Here is a 12,123-nt window from a genome sequence, read left to right as displayed (position 1 = left end):
ATGTAAAATGGTAAAACAGCTGTGTACAACAGTTTGGTAGTTCTTCAAAAGTTAAACATAGAATTACCAGATGACTCAGCATTTCCACTCCTAGGTATATACCCAAAAGAATTGAAAACAGGTACTCAAACACTTATACATGAATGTTCACAGGAGCACTATTCACAATAGCCAAAAAGTGGAAACGACCCATAAGTCCATCAACAGGTGAATGGATAAACAAAATGGGCTATACCCATACAATGGAATATTATCCAGACATAGAAAGGAATGAAGTACTTACATAATCAATCCAAATCAAAATTCCAGCAGCATATTTTAAAAAATTAAGGTGATTCTATTATATATATAGATATGCAAATGACCTAGAAAAGCTAAATCTATTTCCCAAAGAACAGAGTAGGAAGACTTAACACTACTTGATATCAAGACCTGCAATATATCTACATCAATCAAGACAGCATAGGATTGGTGAAAAGACAGATATAATAAATCAATGGAACAGAAAAGCAACCAGAAAAAAGACCCATACACATATTGTCAATTGATTTTCAACAAAGATGCCAAAGCAACTCCATAGGGAAAAGATAGTCTTTCAACAAATGGTGCTGGAACAATTAGCTATCCATGTGGAAAAAAATTAACTCAACATGGATGGCAGACCTAATGTAAAAGCTACAACGATAAAGCTTCTAAAAAATATATAAGAGAAAGTCTTCATGACCTTGGGGGTAGACAGAGATTTCTTAGATAAGATACAAAGAGCCTGAATCATATAATGCTTGATATATTGGACTTAATCAAAATTAAAAACTGCTCTTTGAAAGACACCATTAAGAAATCAAAAAACAAGCCACAGAATGGGAAAAAATATTCAGTACACATATATCTATCAAATAACTGATAGGCAAGAACAGGCTGGAATATTACAATTCAGTAAGACAAACAATCAAATGGGAAAATGGGCAAAAAATCTGAACAGATAAGTCAACAAAGAAGATACTCAAATAGTGGGGGGAAAAAATCGATATACAAATAATAAATAAGCACATAAAAATATACTCATCATTAGTCAGGAAGGTATTACAAATAAAAACCACGAGATACCACTGCATCCCTACTAGAATGGCTAAAACAAAAACAAACAAAAAAGCAAACCTGACAATACCAAATGCTGGCAAGGATGTGTTCACAAATGAACACTCTCTCATACATTGTTGGTGGGAATACAAAATGGTACAGCAACTTGGGAAGACAGTCTGGCAGTTTCTTGTAAAGTTAAACATACCCTTACTATATGATCGAGCAATCCCACTCTAAGGTATTTATCCAAGTGAATTGAAAGTTTATATTTACGCAAACACTTGTATGCAAATGTTTAAAGCAACATTATTCATAATTGACAAAAAGCAGAAACAACTCAAATGCCCTTCAACTGGTCAATGAACAAACTGTGGTGCACCCGATATGAGGAAATATTACTTAGCAATATAAAGGAACAAACTAGTGACATACTCGACATGGGTAAATCACAAATGTATTTCACTAAGTGAAAGAAGCCAGACCAAAAAAGCTATCGAGACAGAGAACAGATCAGTGAGTGGAGAGAGTGGCTGACTTCAAAGGGTAATTTTTGGAGAGATGGCACTGTTCTGTATCTTGATTATGGTAGGATACATTACTACACATTGATCAAAACTCATAGGCCCATACACCACAAAGAGTGAACTTTACTGCATGCAAAGTCAAAAAAAAAAAAAAAAAAAAAAACCTACAGTGATAGAAAACATATCAGAGTTGCTAGGCCTTGGGATAGGGAAAAGGACTGACTACAAAGGAACATGAGGGAAATTTCTGCAGTGACGTAACTGTTGTATATCTTGACTGTGGTGGAGCTTACACAATTACATGCATATGCCAAAACTTATAGAATTGTACACTAAAACAGATAAATTTACTCCATGTAAATCATCTCTCAATAATCCTGAATTTTTTTTTTTTTTTTAAAGATTTTATTTATTCATTTTTTTCCCCCCAAAGCCCCAGTAGATAGTTGTATGTCCTAGGTTCACATCCTTCTAGTTGCTGTACATGGGACTCGGCCTCGGGTTAGTCGGAGAAGTGGTGCCTTGGGGCGTGCCCGGGATCCAAACCCGGGCCGCCAGCATCAGAGCGCACGCACTTAACCGCTAAGCCACGGAGCCGGCCCAGTAATCCTGAATTTTAAAAAAAAAGATACCATACACACTCACTAGAATGGCTAAAATTAGACTACCACCACCAAATGTCATCACAGATGTGGCACATCCAGAATTTATGTGTTGTTGATGGGAATGGTACAACCACGATGGGGAAAGTTCTGGCAATAAAACCAAACACACACCAACCCTATGAGCCAACCATTCCATTTCTAGGTATTATTCAAGAGAAATGAAAACACATACGCATGCAAAGACTAATTCACAAACAGTTATAGCAGCTTTACTCATAACAGCCCCAAACTAGAAACAACCCAAATGTCCATCTACAGGTGAATAGATAAATAAAATGTGGTATGGCTATACAATAGAACAGCACTCTACAATATAAAGGAACTGCTGCTGCACCCAACAACATGGTCAAAAGTCATCTAACTGTAAACTTTATATGGATACAGTTTATTGTATGTAACAAACTCCAAAAAGTTAGTCAAAAATCCAGTAGCAATAAAAAACTCATTGATAAATTTGACTAGAAAAACTTTTTAAAAAAGCTTTTGCATGGCAAAAACCCAATAAGGAAGTCAAAACCAGTAGAAAATATTTACAACTTATATCACAAAGGACTAATCTCTCTAACATTTAAACAGCCTGCAAAAAATGTCAAGAGAAATATACCAAAAGTTCAATTAAAAAATGGGCAAAAGACATGAACATTCTACAGAAAAATGGCCCTTAAAGCTATGAAGAGGTACTCAACTTCACTCATAATAATAAAAAAAATAACATATAGAGATACAGCTGGCATTGCCACTGACACCACAAAAAAAGGCAACCAGACTTCATGTGCCTCCTCATGGAAGAATCTGACACCATCGATGAAACACTTTAAAAAAAGAAAAAAAAAAAACAAAAATACCTGAATCTGACCAAGTCTCTACATCCAACTACCAACTTATAGGAAATACAGAAGACACAGGAAGAACATGTTAAACTATACCACAGAGATTCAAATAGCAAAATCAAACTATAAGAAATTTCTCAGGACAAACAACATGATTTCTTCAAAAATAAATTTCAAGGGAGTAGGGGGAAAGGAACTGGAGGAGGAACCTATAAATTAAGACTTAACAAGATACAATCGCACATGTGGACCTTATTTAAATCTTGTTTTAAAAAACTGACATATTTAAGAAAATTGGAAATTTGAATAGTTCCTACTGATATTAAGGAAACAGATACATATTTTCAGTGTGACAGTGGCATTGTGGTTATGTTACCAAGAAAATGAATCCTTATCATTTAGAGATATTTACTGATACAGAGATAAAACGAGATCTTATCAGAGCAATCTGGAAGGAGGGAATGGATGAAGGAGGCACGGCCTGAGCTGACAGTTGCTGGGGTTAAATGATGAGCACTATAGTTATACAAGTCTGTCTCTTCTGTGGTTGTTCATAATTCTTCACAATAGGAAAGTTCAAAAAAATCTACACTACACAAATACCATTTCTTACCCACCATGTTGGCAAAAATTCAAAAGCCTGACAACACACTATATCAGTAAGGCTGTAACAAAAAAGACTCTCCTACATTGCTGGTGAGAATGCAAAATGGTACAGCCCTGCTGCGGTGAATTTGGTACTATTTAACAAAATCACATACGCATTTATCCTATGATCCAGCAATCCTACTACATATGTAATTCTGAAATTATGTATACAATAGTATTTCATGGGCATTAAAGGGAAACGTAAACATACTGACGCTAAGATTACATTTAAAATAAAAGTAATAAAACAATTATTTGTTATTAAGAATCAAGATTTTCACAGTAAGAGAAAAGATGTACAAATACTAAACAAAGGAAAAATTCTACACGATACATCTGAATTAGAGATACTATGAACTCATGATTTTTGAAAATATGATAGTAATAGAAAATCATCACTTTGCAATCTCAATATAATCATTGATTTAAGCACGGATGCTTGCTTAAATGCACACTAAAACCACTAGCTAACAAGTTGTTAGGGAAGAGAATATTCATACACTCTCAAAATATCACCCCACAGTTTTCTTACTAATTACAAAGAGGAAACTGTATCTTTACAATGGAGAGATCTTATAGCCCCCACCTTTACCAAATGACTTAGTATCTGATGAATCTAGAAGCTGGGTACTAATGGATACCACTTCTCTCTAAATAGACTACATATTATATGATTCTACCGATATGAAATATTCAGAATGGGCAAATCCATAAAGACAGAAAGTAGATTAGTAGTTGCCTAGGGGAATGGAGGAGGGTGGTGAGGAACTGCATAGGGATGGGCGAGTAGGGGTTTCTTTTTAGGGTGATAAAAATATTCTAAAATTGATTGTGGTAACAGTTGTACAACGCTGCGAATATACGAAAAACCATTGAATTGTACATTTTAAATGGGTGAATTATAGTTCAATAAAGCTTTTTTTTAAAAGAAAGAAAGAATTACAACTGTCTTTCATTCTAAAGGACATCAGAAACTCTAAGAACATTTCATGTTCCAGATCTCTGAATGTTGGAGTGTCCCAGGGGGTGGTCCATGGACCTCTTCTCCACATATACTCAGCCTCTTGGTGAGCTTACTCATTCACAGAGGTCTAAATACTGATGAAGGGGCTGGCCTGGTGGCGCAGCAGTTAAGTGCGCCCTCCGCTTCCATGGCGCAGGGTTCACGGGTTCGGATCCCGGGCGCGCACCAACGCACTGCCTGTCAAGCCATGCTGTGGCAGCGTCCCATATAGAGGAAGATGGGCACGGATGTTAGCGCAGGGCCAATCTTCCTCAGAAAAAAGAGGAGGCTTGGCATTGGATGTTAGCTCAGGGCTGGTCTTCCTCAGAAAAAAAATAAAATAAATACCGATGAATTCCAATTGCTATCTCCAGCCCTGGACACTCTGCTGAACTCGACTCAAGTACACAACTGCCTACTTGACAGATCTACTTACTTATTTAACAGACATCTCACACTTAACAAACTGAGCTCTCAGAAATCTGTTCCTCTCTGTCTTCCCCATCTCAGTAAACAGCCACTCCCCTCTTCTAGCTGTTCAGGCAAAGTATCTTGGAATCACACTTGAGTCTTCTTTCTCTCTCATCCCATGTCCAATCCATCAGTAAATCCTATTGATTCCATCTTCAAAATATATCCAGAATCCCACCACTTGCATTGCTGCTACTCTGGTCCAAACCGCCATTACCTCTCAGCTGGCTTATTCCAACGGCTTCCTTGCTTCTGCTCTTGCCCCCTTCACTCTACTCTCAACACAGCAGTCACAATGATCCTATTAAAACATACATTCAAGTGTTTATTCAATAAACATTATACACACTACTACTTGCCAAACACTATTTGAAATATTTAAATATTAGTTTATTTCATCCTTATAACAACAATTTTACAGATGAGAAAACGAAGGCACAGAAGATTTTTAAAATAACTTGTCTAAGGTCACATGGTTAGGAAGTAGCAGAAGCCAGGATTCAAACCAGGGGAGTCTGGTTCAATACTATATAACGTCACGCTGCTCAAAACTCCTCAACTTTGGCTGCTTACTAGAATTACTTGGGAGTTTCTGAAAATCCTGATGCCTGGGATGGACACTCCCGACCAATTAAATCAGAAACTCTGGAGATGGGACTTAGGCATCAGTACATTTTTAAAACTCCCCAGATATTTCCAATGTTCAGCCAAGGTTAAGAACCACTGATCTAATGCAATCCCATTTCATACAGCCTTCACCTAGCCCCCCGCCACCCTGTCTCAATCCCTGCCTCGCTTACTCATCTGGCACCTGGACTCCTACTACATCAGACAAGCTCCCCACGCAGAACCTTTTAACTCAAATGTCACTTTCTCAGTGAAGCCCTCCCCTGACCCCTATCTAAAACTGCAAATGCTCCAAACTGTGCTGCCACTTCCCATCTCCCTTCACTGCTTGATTCTTCTCCTAGCATTTATTCCTACCAAACGATATCATTTACTTATTTACCTGTTTCTTGTCTGTTTCCCCACACTGGAATATAGGCTCCATGAGAGCAGGGATTTTTTTCTATTTACTATTGTTTCTCCAACGCCTAAAACACTGGCTGGCACATGGAAGGCACTCAATAACTATTTGTTGAATGAAGTAATAAGGAACCCATAATTACTGCATCAAATATTAATGTTTAAGTTTCCAGACAGAAAGCTGCTTTTTCCTTCTCTGACAAGAAATCACTTAGCAGATTTAACTGACTGGTTTGTTCAGATAATGGAAGGAAAAAGGTTCAAATACTGTATTTCTGTTTGGATTACATTTTTAGTAAAGCTAGTATGAGGCAAGAACAGATAAAATTATATTATGAAAACCTCCCCAAAATTTATCCTTCGGCTTTACTTATGCTCTAAGGGGGTAGTGAGATCATACAATCATTCCTAGATTAATATATTCACAGTTAACACTTCGTCAGTCAGGAACCAGGAAGTAAGGCAAAAAATAAAAACAAAACAAAAATCAGAAAAAGAGACAACGGAAAGAAAAAGAAAGAAAAACTAAATTCTACACAGTGAGACCTCATTAGGCCCAGAGGACTTCACTATCACCTGTTAATTAGATGTTGAGTGGGACTAGTCTTGTCCCAAAATTGTTGACAAACACAAAGGTGAGGATACACAGACATCAAGGATCAAACATCTGTGGAGTCTGACACCAACATCCCCCCACACGCACACCTCAGGTCTCTGGCACCCTAACCAATGCCTTACCATCACTCCACTCTATACAAGGAGTTGACAGAACAGAGGGAAAAAATTAGAAGTCTTCCAAGTCTCCAGGCAGAACCCACGGAAAGGAAGAAGGTATTCACTCAAAACCAGTGTGGGCGGCGGGGCCTCCAAGAGATCATTCACCAAGATCAGAAGTGCCTACAAGGAGAGAACTGGTGTCTCATTCTCAAGTTCGCTGTCTGCTTATGAAGCAGACCAAGTGACTGACTGTGCCTATTTGAGCAGGGGGCAAAGAGAACTGATGAGAAACGGCAAGGCAGAGAAAGGGCACTGACTGAAGCAGCCTGCATGCCACCATCTGGCATCACAAGGAAGTGAGCTGCCACTGGGTTAAGTGGATACTACAGAACGCAGCTGGACTTGAGCTGTCTTACTGCTATGAAAACATCTGGCGGCAGAGAGAAACCCACCTCACCCCCACACTCATAGGGACCGAGGTGGACTGACAGGGCAGGAACAAGGAGGTGGGAGTGCAGGCTGGAAAAGGTTTACCCACAGCAAATTTCACATCCAGGAAGTGCAGTGGGGAGTCTCCCTGCAAGATCTCACCAAAAATTCCAGTGTGGACACCTATCAGACATTAATGGCTTGTCACTGTTAATCAAGAGAGGGCTTTAATAGCACCAGTAAGAAATACTTGTCCTTTTCCACTTTTCTTCTGACTAGTCCCTGTCCAAATAGATCTCAAAACAGAGAAGAAAAAGAGGTATTGGGGAGCACACCACCATCCCTCCCACTCCACGTGCTTCAGGTAAAAAGTGGCCTGACAGTGGGGCAAAGGAGGAGAGGAGCTTTAAATTGAACAGGAGATTGAAGGTTTAAACTGAAATAGATTAGACTGGAGCTTTTAATAGCTGTAAATGATAGAAAAGCTATCATTTGCCCATGATGTCATGAGGGAGGGGAAGGGGGAAGAGGAAGAGCCTACAAAGCATAGTTGAAAGCAGTGTACAGTGAAAAACATAACCGTCTTATGTTTGTTCTCACCAAGCTCAGCCTGCTCAATAACCTGATGACATATGGAACAGCATTACTGCCCTAGTAACGAGAGGGAACACCTGACATGGAAATTCCCATGGGGGATTTACTGTACCGGGTAAGAGGCTACATTAGAAGTCCTCTGAGATCACTTCCAATTCTAACTGCCTACGACTGTCCTTTCTTCAAGAAGAGGTTAAAGTGAATAACAGAACCCAGAGTTCAATGGTTAAACTATAAAAGGCTAGGCTGCCTAAGGGGTAAAACCACAACTTTCTGGAGAATAAAACTATCAGATTGACAAGTCTGATAAGAGTTCTATGTAGGAAAAAATATTTAAGACAAATATTTTTAAGACTCTAAAGACTTATATAAATGTTAAAAAAAAAAAAATCCTAAATGACTCTGATTTTTACATTCAACAGAAATTCCAGTTCAAAGAATGCCATGATATAAAATCCCCCAAACACCATCTTCTTGAATCAAAGCATTCAACTATTCAAAAAGCTTACCAAAATAAACAGCAAACGTATGTTTGCTTAAATATTTTCAAGGAATTATAAACTCACATATTATTTATCACACAGCAGCTACTAAGAAAAAATATTACTTAGAGTTCAAATGGTTTGATGTCACTCATTACGCATAACAGAGTCCTATTGCTCTAACAAATATCAACAGGAATTTTTATTTTTAAATAAAAATATCCCATATTTTCATGTTCTAAAAATAATTAAGCATTACAGAGAAGCATCTAAAGCCACCAAAAGTTTCTGCCCTAAGAACTCCTTTCTGATACTATGTCAATAGATTTCCAAATGCTATATGAACTTACAAATGGTCAAAAGAATTAAAATTAAATTTTAATATTTATCTCCTACCGAAGCCATTTTATCGTATCACTGCAGATCTGAAAGAATCATCTTGAAATTTAAAATCTAATTTTAATATTACCAAAAGTAAAATGCTCAAGCATGTGAAAAAGTAATTATTTGCATATTACCTCAGCTCACAGGTGAGGCAGTTACCGCTACAGAACTTGAAATTTTCTAATAAAGGCAGAGTGTGAGTAACTACTGTCACATCTGAATAATTACTACATTCTATTCAGAAAACTATTTATCTTCCCCATTCTTAAATGACAGAGTTATTTAAACAAGAACAACTATTTAACATCAAGCAATATTTCCTTGTCAAAGTCTGACTTAAATTATGCTAATAAATTACCTCACAGATTTCATTCTGGGTTACAAATGATCATGCGTCAAAATAACTGTGGGTTTTGCAGTATGACTATAAGACTTTCAGGCTTAAGTAAAAGTCATTTTTTTTAAGCTGCATTACACGTTTTTAGAGAAAAAAGCCCTTATCTATAAAAATATAAAATTTTCCATCTTTCCCAAGTATTTTCCTAGAAGTCTTCATAATTCATATGTTCATATGTTAACAACCAACACACAAGTATTGCCCACAGTGACTTTTTAAAGAAAATAACCCAATGCTATTCTTAATGTACTTAAACACTTCTACAAAGGTCCTTCCGGCTTATGAATTCACGGCAGTTTCCTAACAATTGTCTACTTATCCTGTTTTACTGTCTCTCCTGACAAACTCAAACTTACACACCACCTCTCTTTCCTATTTTGCTACATTGCTAAAACTAGAAAATAAAAGATACAAACCTGCTACTTCCCCCCTCCCCAAAGCAACAATAAAAATACTAATTAACAAGCTCAAGTGAGATAGGAAGCAGTTTCAACACATACAAATCACACCTTTTAATGTCACAACTTATCACTGCTTACCACAAAGGACAAATTCACAGCCATATCCCTTGACACAGGTATACTCTTCAAGAGAAACCTGTCAAGGGATACACTGTAGGGTATACAGCACTATAAACTAAACTATTAACTCAAATTCTGCTAACCTTAAATATTCTTGTTGAAATACATAAGTATTCTAAAATGTAACTTCCCTTGGGAAGATGTGGCCAAGATAAGGAATATTTAAACAAACTCTATTTGGGGAAATATTTTTTGCTACAAATGTGTTAATATGAAAATTTGAGTATGAAAAATAACAGGCATCTCAGTCAGAATGAATCTTACTATTTTTCAAATAACAGTTCTTCAAGTTCTTCAGGTTGTGAAGAACAATATAGTTCTACAAAATGATTTTTTTAAGTTTCTCCCTGAATCATATAAAGCTTACTCAAATTTTGCTGTAAAGTGTTTCAACGACATTAAACTAACATAGAAAATAGGTAAGCTGAGTGCTTGTGGGCAAATAAAGCAGACTGATCCGTAGTTCTAAGATGAAAGACAATGATATAAACCTTATAGTGCGCTATTCGTTCCAGTCGTTAAACACACAGGAAATAAGATTTTCTAGTCAGAAAACTAATTCAAAAAGGGCAACGACTTCATTAAAGCAAACAAAATCTTATTAAAACAGACAACGATCAATCGTAAAATAAGAAAACAAGTATTATAGGAACGGAAGGTGAAACAGAAGAGGAAAGGAGCACACCGCGCCTGCAGATTTCTTCCTTAAACCTCCTCTCGGACCTGCCTCCGAACAGAGCAACGGAGTTTCATTATTTCTATGCCCAGCCCAGGGGAGATGCTCTGCTTTGGAGCACAGCACAACTAGAATTCTACCAGAGGCACAAATAACAAGAACGCTTTCCTTATGACACCACTTTCCCCTCCAATGGTCTATGCAGCAGGGTCAATAGAAAGCATCTGAAATAGACCACAAACCACTCAGGACGGCCCCAAAGCGGAGCGGCTGGCAGCTGGCCTCGCAGCCTCAAGACCTGGGCTCTGGTCGCCTCCCTGGTCCTACTGCGTGACCTTGGACAAGTCACTTTCAACTCCCGCTCTGGTCGTCGGCACCACGAAGGAGCGAAGGTAAAGCACCAGCTCCGCACGATTCTATGACACAGGGCGGAGTCGGCTTCTGACTCGGCGAGTCCCAGAGTGAAAGCGCATTAAAACGTTAGAAAACGATGCCCGCGGCAGTCGAGCCCCCGTGGGCACAGCCCGGGAGCCCAGCCGCTCGGACAGGCGCCGCCCGCGGGAATCCCCGGACAGCTGGCCGGCGCAGGGCGTCGGGAGGAGGGCGCGACCGCACTTCCAGCAGAGCCACCGCCGAGCTCGCGACCGCCACCGCCGCCGGCCTCCCCGCCCCGCTGGGCCGGACGCCGCCGAGGGCTGAGGTCAGGGAAACAATAAGGCAGCTGCGGGGAGAGGACGCCGCCGCCTCCCGCCGCCCGGAGCTCGCGCGCAGGTGAGCCGGCCCCGCGGCCTCGCCCAGGTGCACCGCGCGCGGCGCACTCGCCCGGAGAGCGGCCGCCGGGGAGCAGCCGGCACGCGCGCCGCCTGCCGCCCCGCACTCACCAGCGCCCGCCGACCCCTCCGCGGACGCGCGCCCGCCTCTCAGCTCGCCTCCGCCGGCGCGGCGACCCGCAGCCCGGCCCCGCCCACCCCGCCCCGCCGCGGCCGCACACCTCACGCCGAACGTCCCCACGGCCCTCGGCCCGCAGCCCCCGCGCCGCCGCGGCCCCGGCTCCCACAGGCACCGAGTTGCGGGAGCGGCGCCCACGACGGCCGGCCCGCGCACTGCGCACGCGTGCCCGCGCCGCCTCAGCCCCCAGACGGCGGCCGAGATTCCGGAGCTGGCACTCCCAGTCCGCGGAGACTACAAGTCCCGGCAGGCCCCGCGCGGGTCCCGGCGGCGTGGCGGGCCGGGTCTCCGGCGTCTTCCTCGTTCCAGGGGAGGTGGCCTTGGGCGCTTCGGGGGGGGCGGCGCGCGGAGCTCTGGGCCCCTGCGCTGCGGTGCATCCTGGGATTCGTAGTTTTTCGAGGACTACGGGGCTTGGCTGGGGGTGGAACTAAGAGTTCTCTGATGTCATCGCCTAGAGCTTCGAGGCACTGGGATCTTTAAAAATAAGCTTCGTTCGTTTGCAGATAATTTGTTTGCAAGCTGTCTCATAATTGGTCCAGGAAGCATAAATTCACAGGCTGCTGTGTGAGCTGCAGAAAAATGCTTTGCAGCGCCGCGCACTGATTCTTCGCTCCTTATCATTTCTCTCTCCCTAGAACTGTAGCTCCACTTCCTACTTAATAGGA

General features: G+C 41.0%; 1 protein-coding gene across 9 annotated transcripts in view; it reads right to left on the bottom strand.

The window, feature by feature from the left end:
* PLEKHA1 (pleckstrin homology domain containing A1) overlaps positions 1 to 11,623 on the bottom strand; it is a 54,402-nt gene extending 42,779 nt beyond the window's left edge. For 4 of the 9 annotated variants that reach the window (XM_087432750.1, XM_087432751.1, XM_087432752.1 and 1 more), the window contains exon 1: positions 5,442 to 5,531. The gene's annotated coding sequence lies outside the window, so the exon portion shown is untranslated. Of the gene's footprint in view, positions 1 to 5,441; positions 5,532 to 10,752; positions 11,083 to 11,391; positions 11,427 to 11,501 lie in introns of those variants that run through there. The other 5 variants (XM_087432745.1, XM_087432754.1, XM_087432744.1 and 2 more) reach the window with 5 other exon arrangements.
* Between the last annotated feature and the right edge of the window lie 500 nt (positions 11,624 to 12,123).

The sequence above is a fragment of the Ceratotherium simum genome, chromosome 6 (genome assembly GCF_057802395.1).
Source record: "Ceratotherium simum simum isolate JZ-2026a chromosome 6, ASM5780239v1, whole genome shotgun sequence".
NCBI classification, from domain to species: Eukaryota; Metazoa; Chordata; class Mammalia; order Perissodactyla; family Rhinocerotidae; genus Ceratotherium; species Ceratotherium simum.
Note: the sequence above shows the minus strand (reverse complement) of the source record. Positions and strands in the feature narration are given on the sequence as shown.